The following is an 11,465-nucleotide window of genomic DNA, read 5'->3' on the forward strand; positions in this document are numbered from 1 at the left end:
TGATTGGTAATTTGATAGGATAATCAATCACATAGTTCTTGGAAGATAGATGAACCAATTTCAAACTTGTATGGAAGTGTGGAAAATCAATTCCAAGATTGTAAATATGAAAAAGGATTTATAAAGTAAATATGTCGACATATTTTGAACATGTGCAATACCTCTTATCTTTAATTGTTCAAAGTTATTCCTTAATAGCTAAAGGAGTATCCCAGATCGAAATAATTGAGAATCTTTTAATTAAGGTTACTTAGTTTTTATATGCTATTTAATCTCCAGCAATTAAATGCAAATCTTTAGAAAATAATAATAAGTAATGTGCATTTACTAATTGTAGATTTTCTACTGAGATTTCGGTCAATATTTGGACAGTGCATTTCCAGGAATTATGAAAAACGATTTTGTGTTTATTGCATATCTTTGAGAATATTCGGTTTTGGAAATTCCTTGGTGTCCAAACTTCATTGTCTATAAATATTGAAGTTTGCATTTCTAGCAAACTAATCCTCAGAGCGAGAAAAACTACCTAGTTGTGTTGTACTGGTGGAGCCGCCTAATCGTAGAGGAAAGTACCCTATGGGCGCTCAATTTAAAGACTTCTTTGGGATTGAGAAGATCTATTAGTACCGTTGGTGGAAAACTAGATAATTGCAGTTTATTATTAGTTTTCGATTGATTTGATTGACTAACGGCTGTTGAACTTTGATTGCACCTAGTTTGTTTATGCTTGAGAATCTTGTCTTCTGATATAAGATTCACTCAAACTGGATCGAAGTTTCAACGGGGATCTTCAGACAGTTTGTAGATCTAAAGACGTTTTGTAATAATCCAACGTTTATAGACTCCGTTCTGTGTGTGATTGATCACAAGAGATTCAAGTTGTTTGTGTGCAGGTGTTTATTGAAGATCTAAGAAGATTTGAAGACAAAGAATACTTTTGGGTTCATAATCTTTGGTGTACACAATACTTGTTTCGGCTGGAAAGGAATCCTTATATAATCGGTTTATCGTTGTGATAGATTGGATTGATTAGTTGAGTATATCGGCAACAATACACTTCTTGGTGATTAATAGTATTTATCGCATAGTCTAAACAATTACTTTGGTAGTTGTTATGAGAATTGATTTAAGGACCTGACAAAGGAGTTTATTGGTTAAACGGAAGAGCCTTTTGTCAGACTCATATCACTTTGTTTGAAAAGAGTTGTTACCGAATAGATTTGTTGTTCCTTTACTGTTTGGAATACGAACCAAAGGAATTGTTCCATGTACGTGACTTATTATAAGTTGGAGGTGTAGGAATACTGAGGGAACTAGGTGAACTATAGGTTTAGTTGCTTGGTCTCAACTATAGGAAGTTGGTTTGATTTTGTATAGCGGCTTAATTATGAGTGTATTCAATTTTGGACTAGGTCCTGAGGTTTTTCTGCATTTGCGGTTTCCTCGTTAACAAAATATTGTTGTGTCATTTAATTTTATTTTCCGCAATTGTAATTATGCTTATTATAATTTAAAGTAAATTACACAAACGTTAATTCCCATTTTAGTTGATAGACAATCCCATAGAGTTTGGTTAAGTCCGAACCTATTATTAAGTAAACATACTTCGTTGTTGTATTGTCTCGATCTCGTATCCATAGACGATCATACGAAGTGTGAACCGATTAGTTGTATTGTCTCGACTCAGTCCATAGACAATCACTTTCGGAAAAAGCACTTATATGTGGAATTTTTTTAGATTGAGGTATATTTGGGTACCCTCGTCTTTTCAATTGGTATCAGAGCAGGCAAACACGAAAAGATCTAACAATCTGTGTTTGGTGAGGTCCAACCTATAAGACATGAGTCAAAATAAGAAAAGGAAGCCTATAAAGAAAGACTCAGTTAACGTATGTCAAGATAATGAGAATAATGTTTCAGAAAAGGTCAATGGAAATTGGTCTCGAAAGTCCTTTCGGAAATCAAAGAAAAAGTCTATGACTAATAATCTGATTAAGAATCAAGTTTCTGATCAGAAAAGGATGAATCTGAAACTCAATAAATCTGTTTTGGATCCGACTCCAATTCCTAGTGATAAATCGTCTTTTTCAGAATACAAAAATAGATTAGATTCACTAGCATACCCAAGTTCTGAATATTGTAAGATGATAATATGGTTTTTCAAACATACTGAAACCTATTGAAACCTATTCAGAAAAGGGAAAAACCATTTACAGTCTAAATGATGTCGTAGAACTTGTTGTTCGATTAAACTTAAGAATATGTGAAGGAAAACGAGAAACACTCAGTCTTCAAAATAACTTGACAGATTATATGGAACAGAAATTGGATTTGTGCAAAGAAGTTCATCAACAGACTACTGAGTGTGAAATTCTCAATCAACCGCTAGAGCATTCACAGATAAGGAATAAGACCCTTATTGAGAAACTTCTTACTGTAACTTGTCAAGAGGTATATCTAAACAGATGTTTAGAAAAACATTTCCAACAAGGAATGGATACCTTAAGAGGACATATAGAATGTCTTGAAGAAGATACATTAGCAAACTGTCGACTGGAAGATCTAGACCACACGGGTTCAAGTTAAAAGAACATACCATCCTGGGCACAGGATGTAATTTAGGATATTGCATCCCGCAATTTTCCTAACAAAGAGGATGGTTCAAAACCCACGGGGAGGAACATGATGTTGTTCCTAAAGAAAAGGAGAAAGAATCTCCTCAAAAGGTATTTGATGAGGAATATCCTCATCCCAATGATTAATCACATTGGAATGTGCATCCTTACAATGCCCAATCTTTAGATGTAAGGAAGCACATACACCTGGGCAGTCTGTTGATATACACATTTTTGTGTCTGATTTGTCTCGATTATATATGTTGTTAGGGCTCATTTTTGTACTTATTATGGTGTTTTATTTATTTGTAGGTATTTTTGGCCAATAAACATTTTTTGAAAAAATTGGCTCGAAAAGTTGTCGGAAAGCACCCGGAGGACATTTGCTATTCAGAATTTCACTTTGGATAAGGGGTAACCTAATTACTAAGGGGCATCCCATTTGCAGGAAGTTGCTAATCGCACCCCTACTCTGGATAAGGGGCAACCATCTTCAACATTAAAAAATCAGGTTTTTGGCGGGAAAAAAAGTGCAGTTAAAGAGCAGTTTTGGCAATCGTGATTTGAAGGAGTTTGATGTTGATTAAACCTCTGATTTTCATAGGATAGACTCCTTATGGGTCTAGGAATCTGATATGGGTGTTTAAATCGATTAGAATGGGCTCAATCGACATATTTTTCTCACAACAAGAAAATATGGAAAGTCACGTGTGTGACCTGTTTTAGGGAATTTTAGAGAGATTAAAGCGATGTAAACCTTCCCAAAGATTTGTATCTATCTAAGGAAGAGTTTATAATAAAAAGGAAAGCTCAGAAACTTGTAGAAATCCTAAAATAAGAAATTGTCGCAACTTGGCCGCGAAGAGAAGGAAAGAGATTTTGGAAGATTTGGGAGAGATTTAATCGGTATTTTTGATATAAATAGATGTCTTGGGTCATATAGAAGAGGTGTCGAGAGTTTAGGAACCTAAGGAGAGACACATAAGAAGAAATCAGAGCTTTACCAAATTCTGTTTCTGCTGCTGCTGTTGTTGAAGAAGAAGAACGCGAAGAACATTGACCCTCGGTAGACAGTCGCAGAAAAGTGTCGCTGTTTAACAGCTGAAGAACATTAAGCTGTTCAGAGCAGTCTTATTCTAGGGTCTTAAAATCAGCGATAAAGCAACAGTTTTTCTGTAACAGTTCCATTGTAACAGCTGTTTTGCAACACCAATACACTGTTGCAAACAGTCTGTGTTATTAATTTTCACTCTTTTAATCATCTTTTGAGCAAAAAACACATATTTTGAGATCATGATTAATATGAGGAGCTAAACCCCATTGCTGAGGCGATAGAGGAAGCTATTTTTCCAACAAAAAGTGGTATATTCTATTTTATCTTTTTATTTGCAATAATTATATGATTATTTGCCTTGAACTATTATTGAATATGATTTTCATTTGAGTGATTGTGATCTATTTTGATGGAGTATGCTTAGTTTTAAGACATTTGATGCTTCATACTTGGTATTTACAATTATTACTTTTGAAAATCTACTTGTTGCAATATTTTAGAATCAAATTAAATAAGAAAATTGCACAAATATACGTATTGATTTAATCACTTTGAATTTGGAAAATAGTGGAATCTTAGCCTCAGTGTTTCTTTTAGTATTGATATCATCTTTGATTGAGTTTGCTATAATTTTTAGTGAGTTTTTTATTTTAGTATTAGAATTTAAGTCTAATTAATATCCTTCACAAGTCTGAGAATCGAACCACTTTTACCACTATCTACAAATCACATCAATTTTTGGCGCCGCCGACGCAGACTTGTTTTTAGGGTTTTAAATTTATTTTTTTTATTTTTTTTGTTTTTATTATTTTTGTCTTTTTTTTATGTTTTTGGGTATTTATCTTGTGTCTACAGGTTCTGGATCATAAAGAAAATTGAGCCAAGGAGTTTGGTGATTTCATAAAGACTTGAAGCTAAAGATTAAAGCAAAAAGAACAGAAAAGAAGACAATTTTATTTTTTTATTTTTTTTAGACAATTTTAGTTTAGGGTTTGTTTATTTTATTTAGAAAAAAAAAACTGCATTAAGGTTTATTATTTTTGTAATTTTTCTTTATTTTTTTGGACTTTTGGACTTTTGGACATTATTTTTTTTATTACCCTACGGAAGGGTACTTTAAATATAAACTGTTTGCAGAGAAGGAGGACAATTACGATATTGTCTCTGCACCTTGGGTTCGTACACTAGACATCGGAGTCAGTGGCCCGAGTCAACTACAGCCGATTCATCCCCCGTCTGGAACGGGAGGTAAGATTCTAAACACTCGCGAATCCCCTGTCAGCGAGTTACTGGACTCCTTCGTATGCATATATGTTGAGGACCGAATACGGATATTTATTTTTCTAGTAAAGGGCAAGGCCTGGCCATACAAGATAAGGGTTCGGATTTCATCACCGTTCTCTTCTTGCCCGCTTTAGGAACACGTAACCTACGTGAACCTAAGCCTAAAATTTTGACTAGAACGAGACCGATAGGGTAACGAGCTTAACAGGAAAGTCATTCGAAAAATATTGGTTACTCTTTTAAGCATACTTCGACGTTCTTGACGGTTTCTGTAAGTTGAATGCATGACTGCGCCGCCTTGTAATACCGGTGAGGCCTTGGGTATCAAAGCTCCACGGAGCTTCCCTTGCCTCTATTCAACTTACGTTAACTCGGATTGATTCCAGAGGGGTTTTCTTAAATTGTAACGAATTACCGTTCGAAGGATTAAAAGCTGGTCTAGAAACAATCTAAGTGGAGCCATCATGCTTTTTGTTTGCTAGAAATCAATAGGTTTGATTTGGTTGAGTCGGCCTTGATCTGTGTTTTCTTACCCTTCCAATTTAGAAAATTCTATTGTATGCCTGAACGTAAAAGAGACGCACTAGGTAGATTTGTTAAAGAGAAACCTAGTAGTTCGAAGCGTCTCGATTACCTTAATCTAGAAAGTCCGGCTTTTGAAGAGTCTGTTTTTGAACGTTCTTTGACTGAGGAGAGAATCCTTGTTGCTCCGATAGCGCCAGAAATGGCAACTTTGAAAGCTTTGTTGAATCCAACTAGGACTACCCGTCCTTCGTGTATTAAGTTAGCTGAAACGGAGGCACCCTATGAACTGAAACCTGGGACCTTACAGATGCTCCCAATATTTTTAGGTAAAGAAAATGAAAACCCTTATTACCATGTTAGGTATTTTGAGGAAATTTGTAGTACTCTAATAATTAGAGGCTTAGATGATGATGCTTTGAAACTTAGGTTATTCCCATTTTCCCTGAAAGATAAGGCCAAGTCGTGGATGTATAGTTTGGACTCCGAGTCAATTGAGACATATGAACAACTTACATATGCCTTTTTCAATAAGTTTTTCCCTAGGCACAAAACATCGTCTATTAGGACGCAAATATGCACATTTTCACAACAAGAGGGAGAATCTTTATATAGGTATTTGGAAAGGTTCAATGATTTATTATCCCAGTGTCCTCATCATGGTTTAGAAAAGGTTAGGCTAGTTCAGATCCTTTATGAGGGTTTAGATTATTCCACAACGACCATGGTTGAGTCTTTATGCACTGGTGGATTTGAAAACCAAACTGTTGATGCGACGATGGAATTTTTTTATGAAATCGCCGAAAAACCCATCAACGGGAAAATAGTAGGGCACCCCAGAAAACAATTCTTTTAAGTAGAGGAAACGTTAATAGGGTAGAAGGAGGCTATGAATCAGATGCCAAAATTTCTGCTATAGCAAAAAGGTTAGAAGCCTTAGAAGTGGGCCAGACTAGTGGTAGAGTGGAGCCTTTTTGGGAAGGACAGAATATTGAAGAGCAGGCCAATGCTCTTTATAATAACACTAGATTTGATAACCGTCAAAAGATTGACCCATATTCAGAAACCTATAATCCTGGTTGGAGAAACCATCCGAACCTTTCGTGGTCTAAGGGACAAAGTCAAGGTCAGTTTAGTAATTCTAATGCTCCCCTAGGTTTTGGCTATACTAAGAATCCTTCAGGACTAGCTCAGTTTCAGAATCAGTCAGATAAGAAAATCCTAAGTTTAGAGGAATCTCTCGCCTTGTTAACTCAGCAAACTGCAAAATTCCAGTTATCCGTAGAACAGAGTCTACAAGCTAGTAACAGGATAGGACAAGAAAATAGTCAGGCTATTTCCGAGTTAAAAACCCAGGTTGGTCTGATAAGTGATTCTTTGAGAGAAAAAGGTAAGTTTCCTAGTCAAACACAACCCAACCCTAGAGGAGTTCATGAATTAGGTGCAAAACCATCGAATCAATTGAATGCTGTTAGAACCCTTAGAAGTGGTAGAGTTGTAGACAATAAGGTAACCATGCCCGATAGTGAACATACTGTAGTTCACCCCTCAGGATCTCACCTCTCAGGACCAGTAGCTGAAGAGACTGATAAAGTTTCTGATGATGTGAATTCGGTTCCTGAAAGGTCTGATTTTATGCCTAGAGCCCCATTTTCTCAGCAATTAGTACCATCAAAGAAGGAATCGAACTTTAATGACATAGTGGAGGTTTTTAAGCAAGTTACCATAAACCTTCCCTTATTAGATGAAATTAGGCAAATTCCTGCTTATGCCAAGTTCCTTAAGGATATGTGTACGCGAAAGCGAAAACTTAGCTTCCATAAGAAATCCTTTTTAGCTAGTCATGTAAGTTCAATCATTCAGAACACCACAACTCCGAAGTACAAAGACCCAAGTTCTCCTACCATTTCTTGCACAATAGGTAACTTCCGGGTAGAAAAAGCTTTACTTGACTTAGGAGCCAGTGTGAACTTACTGCCATTCCATGTATACTTACAGCTAGGACTTGGTGGAATGAAACCTACTCAGATGACACTGTAGTTAGCTGATAGGTATGTTAAAATCCCTCGAGGTGTTATCGAGGATGTTCTTATTGAGGTCGACAAGTTTATTTATCCAGTGGATTTCGTGGTCCTAGATACCCAACATGTCCCTTACCCAGAGAACCAGATACCTGTGATTTTAGGTCGCCCATTTTTAGCTACGTCTAATGCGATCATTAACTGTCGAAATGGTGTGATGAGTTTATCTTTTGGCAGTATGACTATGGAGATGAACATTTTTAATGTCAGTAAGCAACCTCATGATCTAGATGACACATGTGTTGAGGAGGTGAACATGATAGAAGCCTTATTTCAGGAGTCATTACCAAACATCTTGTCTGAAGACCCATTAGAAAGTTATCTATCCCATTTTGGTTTAGATTTTGACGATGATAGCACCATTGAATAGGTGAATGCTCTATTAGATTATAACCCTGTGTTAGACACTGATAGATGGAAAGCTAGGCTCGAACCGTTACCAGTTTCTGAGACCACCCTAATTCCTTCTTTAGAAGAGCCCCCAAAATTGGACCTTAAACCACTACCCGATACTCTAAAGTATGTGTTTTTAGGCCCATCTGAGACTTTACCTGTAATTGTAGCTTCCAATTTGGATAGTGATCAGGAAAGTAGGCTAGTAAATGTACTTCAAGACAATAAGGAAGCTTTAGGATGGACTATAGCAGACATTAAGGGTATAAGTCCTACTGTGTGTATGCATCAGATTCATTTAGAGGAAGACTCCAAACCTTCTAGGGAGATGCAACGTCGACTGAACCCTAACATGAAAGAGGTAATTCGAAAAGAGGTGCTTAAGTTATTAGATGCGGGTATTATTTACCAATTTCAGACAGTAAGTGGGTCAGCCCTGTTCAGGTTGTCCCCAAGAAATCAGGTATCACTGTAGTCCAGAATGATAATAATGAATTAATCCCAACCCGAGTGACCACGGGATGGCGTGTGTGTATTGACTATAGGAAATTGAACAAGGTCACAAGGAAGGACCACTTTCCCCTTCCCTTCATCGACCAGATGCTAGAGAGATTAGCTGGACATAGTCACTACTGCTTTTTAGATGGCTACTCCGGTTATAATCAGATCGTTATTGCCCCAGAAGACCAAGAGAAAACCACTTTTACCTGTCCCTTTGGTACCTTTGCGTATAGACGCATGCCTTTCGGGCTTTGTAATGCCCCTGCAACTTTTTAGCGTTGCATGATGAGCATATTTTCTGACATGGTAGAACGGTTTTTAGAGGTCTTTATGGATGATTTTTCAGTGTTTGGTTCATTTTTCGATGAGTTCTTGCATCATTTGACATTAGTGTTGACTAGGTGTAAGGAAAAAAAATTAGTGCTTAATTGGGAAAAATGTCATTTCATGGTTAAATCAGGAATTGTGTTAGGGCACATTGTCTCTTCAAAGGGTATAGAGGTATACAAAGCCAAAGTTGACCTTATTAAGACTTTATAGGTCCCAAAAACCGTAAAAGATATTAGGTCATTCCTAGGGCATGCAGGTTTTTACCGTCGATTCATTAAGGATTTTAGCTTGATTTCTAGACCTCTTTGAAATTTGCTTGCTAAAGATGTTAAGTTTGTCTTTGATGATGCTTGTTTAGAGGCTTTTTAGAAGCTTAAGACTTTACTCACTACCGCTCCCATAGTCTAGGCACCTAACTGGAACCTACCATTTGAGATTATGTGTGATTCTTCAGATTATGCTATAGGCGTCGTTTTAGGACAACGAGAAAACAAATTACTTCATGTGATTCATTATGCTAGCAAAACTCTGAATGATGCCCAAATGAACTACACAACTACCGAGAAGGAACTTTTAGCCATCGTGTTTGCCTTGGATAATTTTAGATCCTATCTATTAGGTTCTAAGATCATAATCTATGCACATCATGCTGCTTTGAAATACCTTTTATCTAAGAAGGATACTAAACCTAGATTGATTAGATGGATCCTTTTGTTACAAGAATTTTGTCCAGACATTAGAGACAAAAAGGGTGCAGAGAATGTAGTAGCAGACCACTTGTCTAGGATAGTTGTTAGTTCCCCTAGTGATTCCCTTCCTATAAGGGATAGCTTTCCTGATGAACAATTGTTCTCTGTTTCCCAATCACCTTGGTATGCAAATATAGTGAATTATCTTGTTACTGGTCGAATGCCTCAACATTGGGGTAAGCAAGATCGTTCTAGGTTTTTAGCCGAGGTTAAGCATTTATTTTGGGACGATCCTTATCTGTTTAAATATTGTCCGGACCAGATTATTAGGAGATGTGTATCTGAGAGTGACCAGTCTAGTATTATCTCCTTTTGTCATGAACATGCATGTGGGGGTCATTTTAGTTCTAAGAAGACTGCTGCTAAGATTTTGCAGTGTGGATTTTACTGGCCTTCGTTGTTTAAAGTTTCCTATAATCATTGTGTTTCTTGTGAGCGTTGCCAGAAGTTAGGAACCATTTCCCGTAGAAATATGATGCCTTTGAATCCTATTTTAGTGATTGAGGTCTTTCATGTGTAGGGCATTGATTTTATGGGTCCATTTCTTATTTCGTTTGGTTATCTTTACATACTTGTCGCTGTAGACTATGTGTCTAAGTGGGTTGAGGCGGTTCCGTGTAAAACGAATGACCACAGGGTCGTAGTCCAGTTTTTGAAAGAGAATATACTTACACGTTTTGGTAAGCCGCGAGCTATAATTAGTGATGGAGGTTCACACTTTTGTAATAGACCGTTTGCTCTTTTAATGAAACAATACAGTATTACTCATAAAGTAGCAACCCCATATCACCCTCAGACTAGTGGTCAGGTAGAGGTTTCCAATAGGGAAATTAAACGTATTCTAGAGAAAACAGTTAATCTAAATAGGAAAGACTGGTCGTCGAGGCTTACTGATGCCTTATGGGCTTACCGTACTGCGTTTAAGACACCCATTGGAATGTCACCTTATCGTCTAGTGTTTGTCAAGGCATGTCACCTTCCTGTTGAGTAAGAGCATCGAGCCTATTGGGCTATTAAGAACTTAAACTTTTCACTTGACAAGGCAGGAGCTCAAAGAAAGCTCTAGCTCAATGAGTTGGACGAGATTCGTAGAGATGCATACGATAGTGCTAAGGAGTATAAGAACAAAATGAAACTTGTGCATGCTAGGAATATTTTACGAAAGTCATTTTCTCCAGGTCAAAAAGTTCTTCTGTATGACACTCGTTTGCATCTATTCCCCGGGAAGTTGCGCTCTCGGTGGACCGGTCCTTTTGTGGTCCGTACTTTTTTTCCTCATGGCGCTATTGAGATTGAGACACCAGATGGTAGTAGTTCTTCGAAGGTTAACGGTCAGCGATTGAAGCCCTTTTTAGAACCTTTTCCTACAGGTGATGTTGAGGAGGTCCCTCTGGAGGACCCTGTTTACCTTGATTGACCATCGAGGCGATTTTGTATGTTGTATAATATTTTTGTAGGTTTTTGGTTACACTTCACCCAGGTACTATCTTTCCGACTTCTATCTTTACTATTTCCTCATGTTACTTATATTTTTGGTACTGTTCTTTGATTAGAAACATTGAGGACAACGTTAGATTTAAGTTTGAGGATGGGGAAGAATTTTTTGTTACCTTTTCGTTGCAATAAATAAACTCCAGAGCCTAGAAATTTATCCCTATTAAGGATGGCACTAACCAATCTAAGTGGATGGAAGCATTTTGGTTGTAGGAGTTGAGGAACCAATCTGACTAGATGGCAACATCTAAAGAGTCTATTCATAAAAGCACAGAGCTCAGGTGCTAGAAATAACATGATAGTTTCACCATATCTCGTTGAGTCCTTTTCACTTCTGTTTTTTTTTTGTTTTTTTTTTAAACTATGTTTCTCTAAGTGATTAGGTGGGGCTCATGATTCAAGTTGTTACCAATGCTAGGGTGAATTAGAGTGATTGAGATAC

At 37.0% G+C, this 11,465-nt stretch overlaps 1 pseudogene; it reads right to left on the reverse strand.

Moving 5' to 3' along the window:
- Positions 1–6,041: 6,041 nt before the first annotated feature.
- Positions 6,042–6,141, reverse strand: LOC113292144 (annotated as a pseudogene).
- Between the last annotated feature and the right edge of the window lie 5,324 nt (positions 6,142–11,465).

Source organism: Papaver somniferum, chromosome 6, assembly GCF_003573695.1.
Source record: "Papaver somniferum cultivar HN1 chromosome 6, ASM357369v1, whole genome shotgun sequence".
NCBI lineage: Eukaryota > Viridiplantae > Streptophyta > Magnoliopsida > Ranunculales > Papaveraceae > Papaver > Papaver somniferum.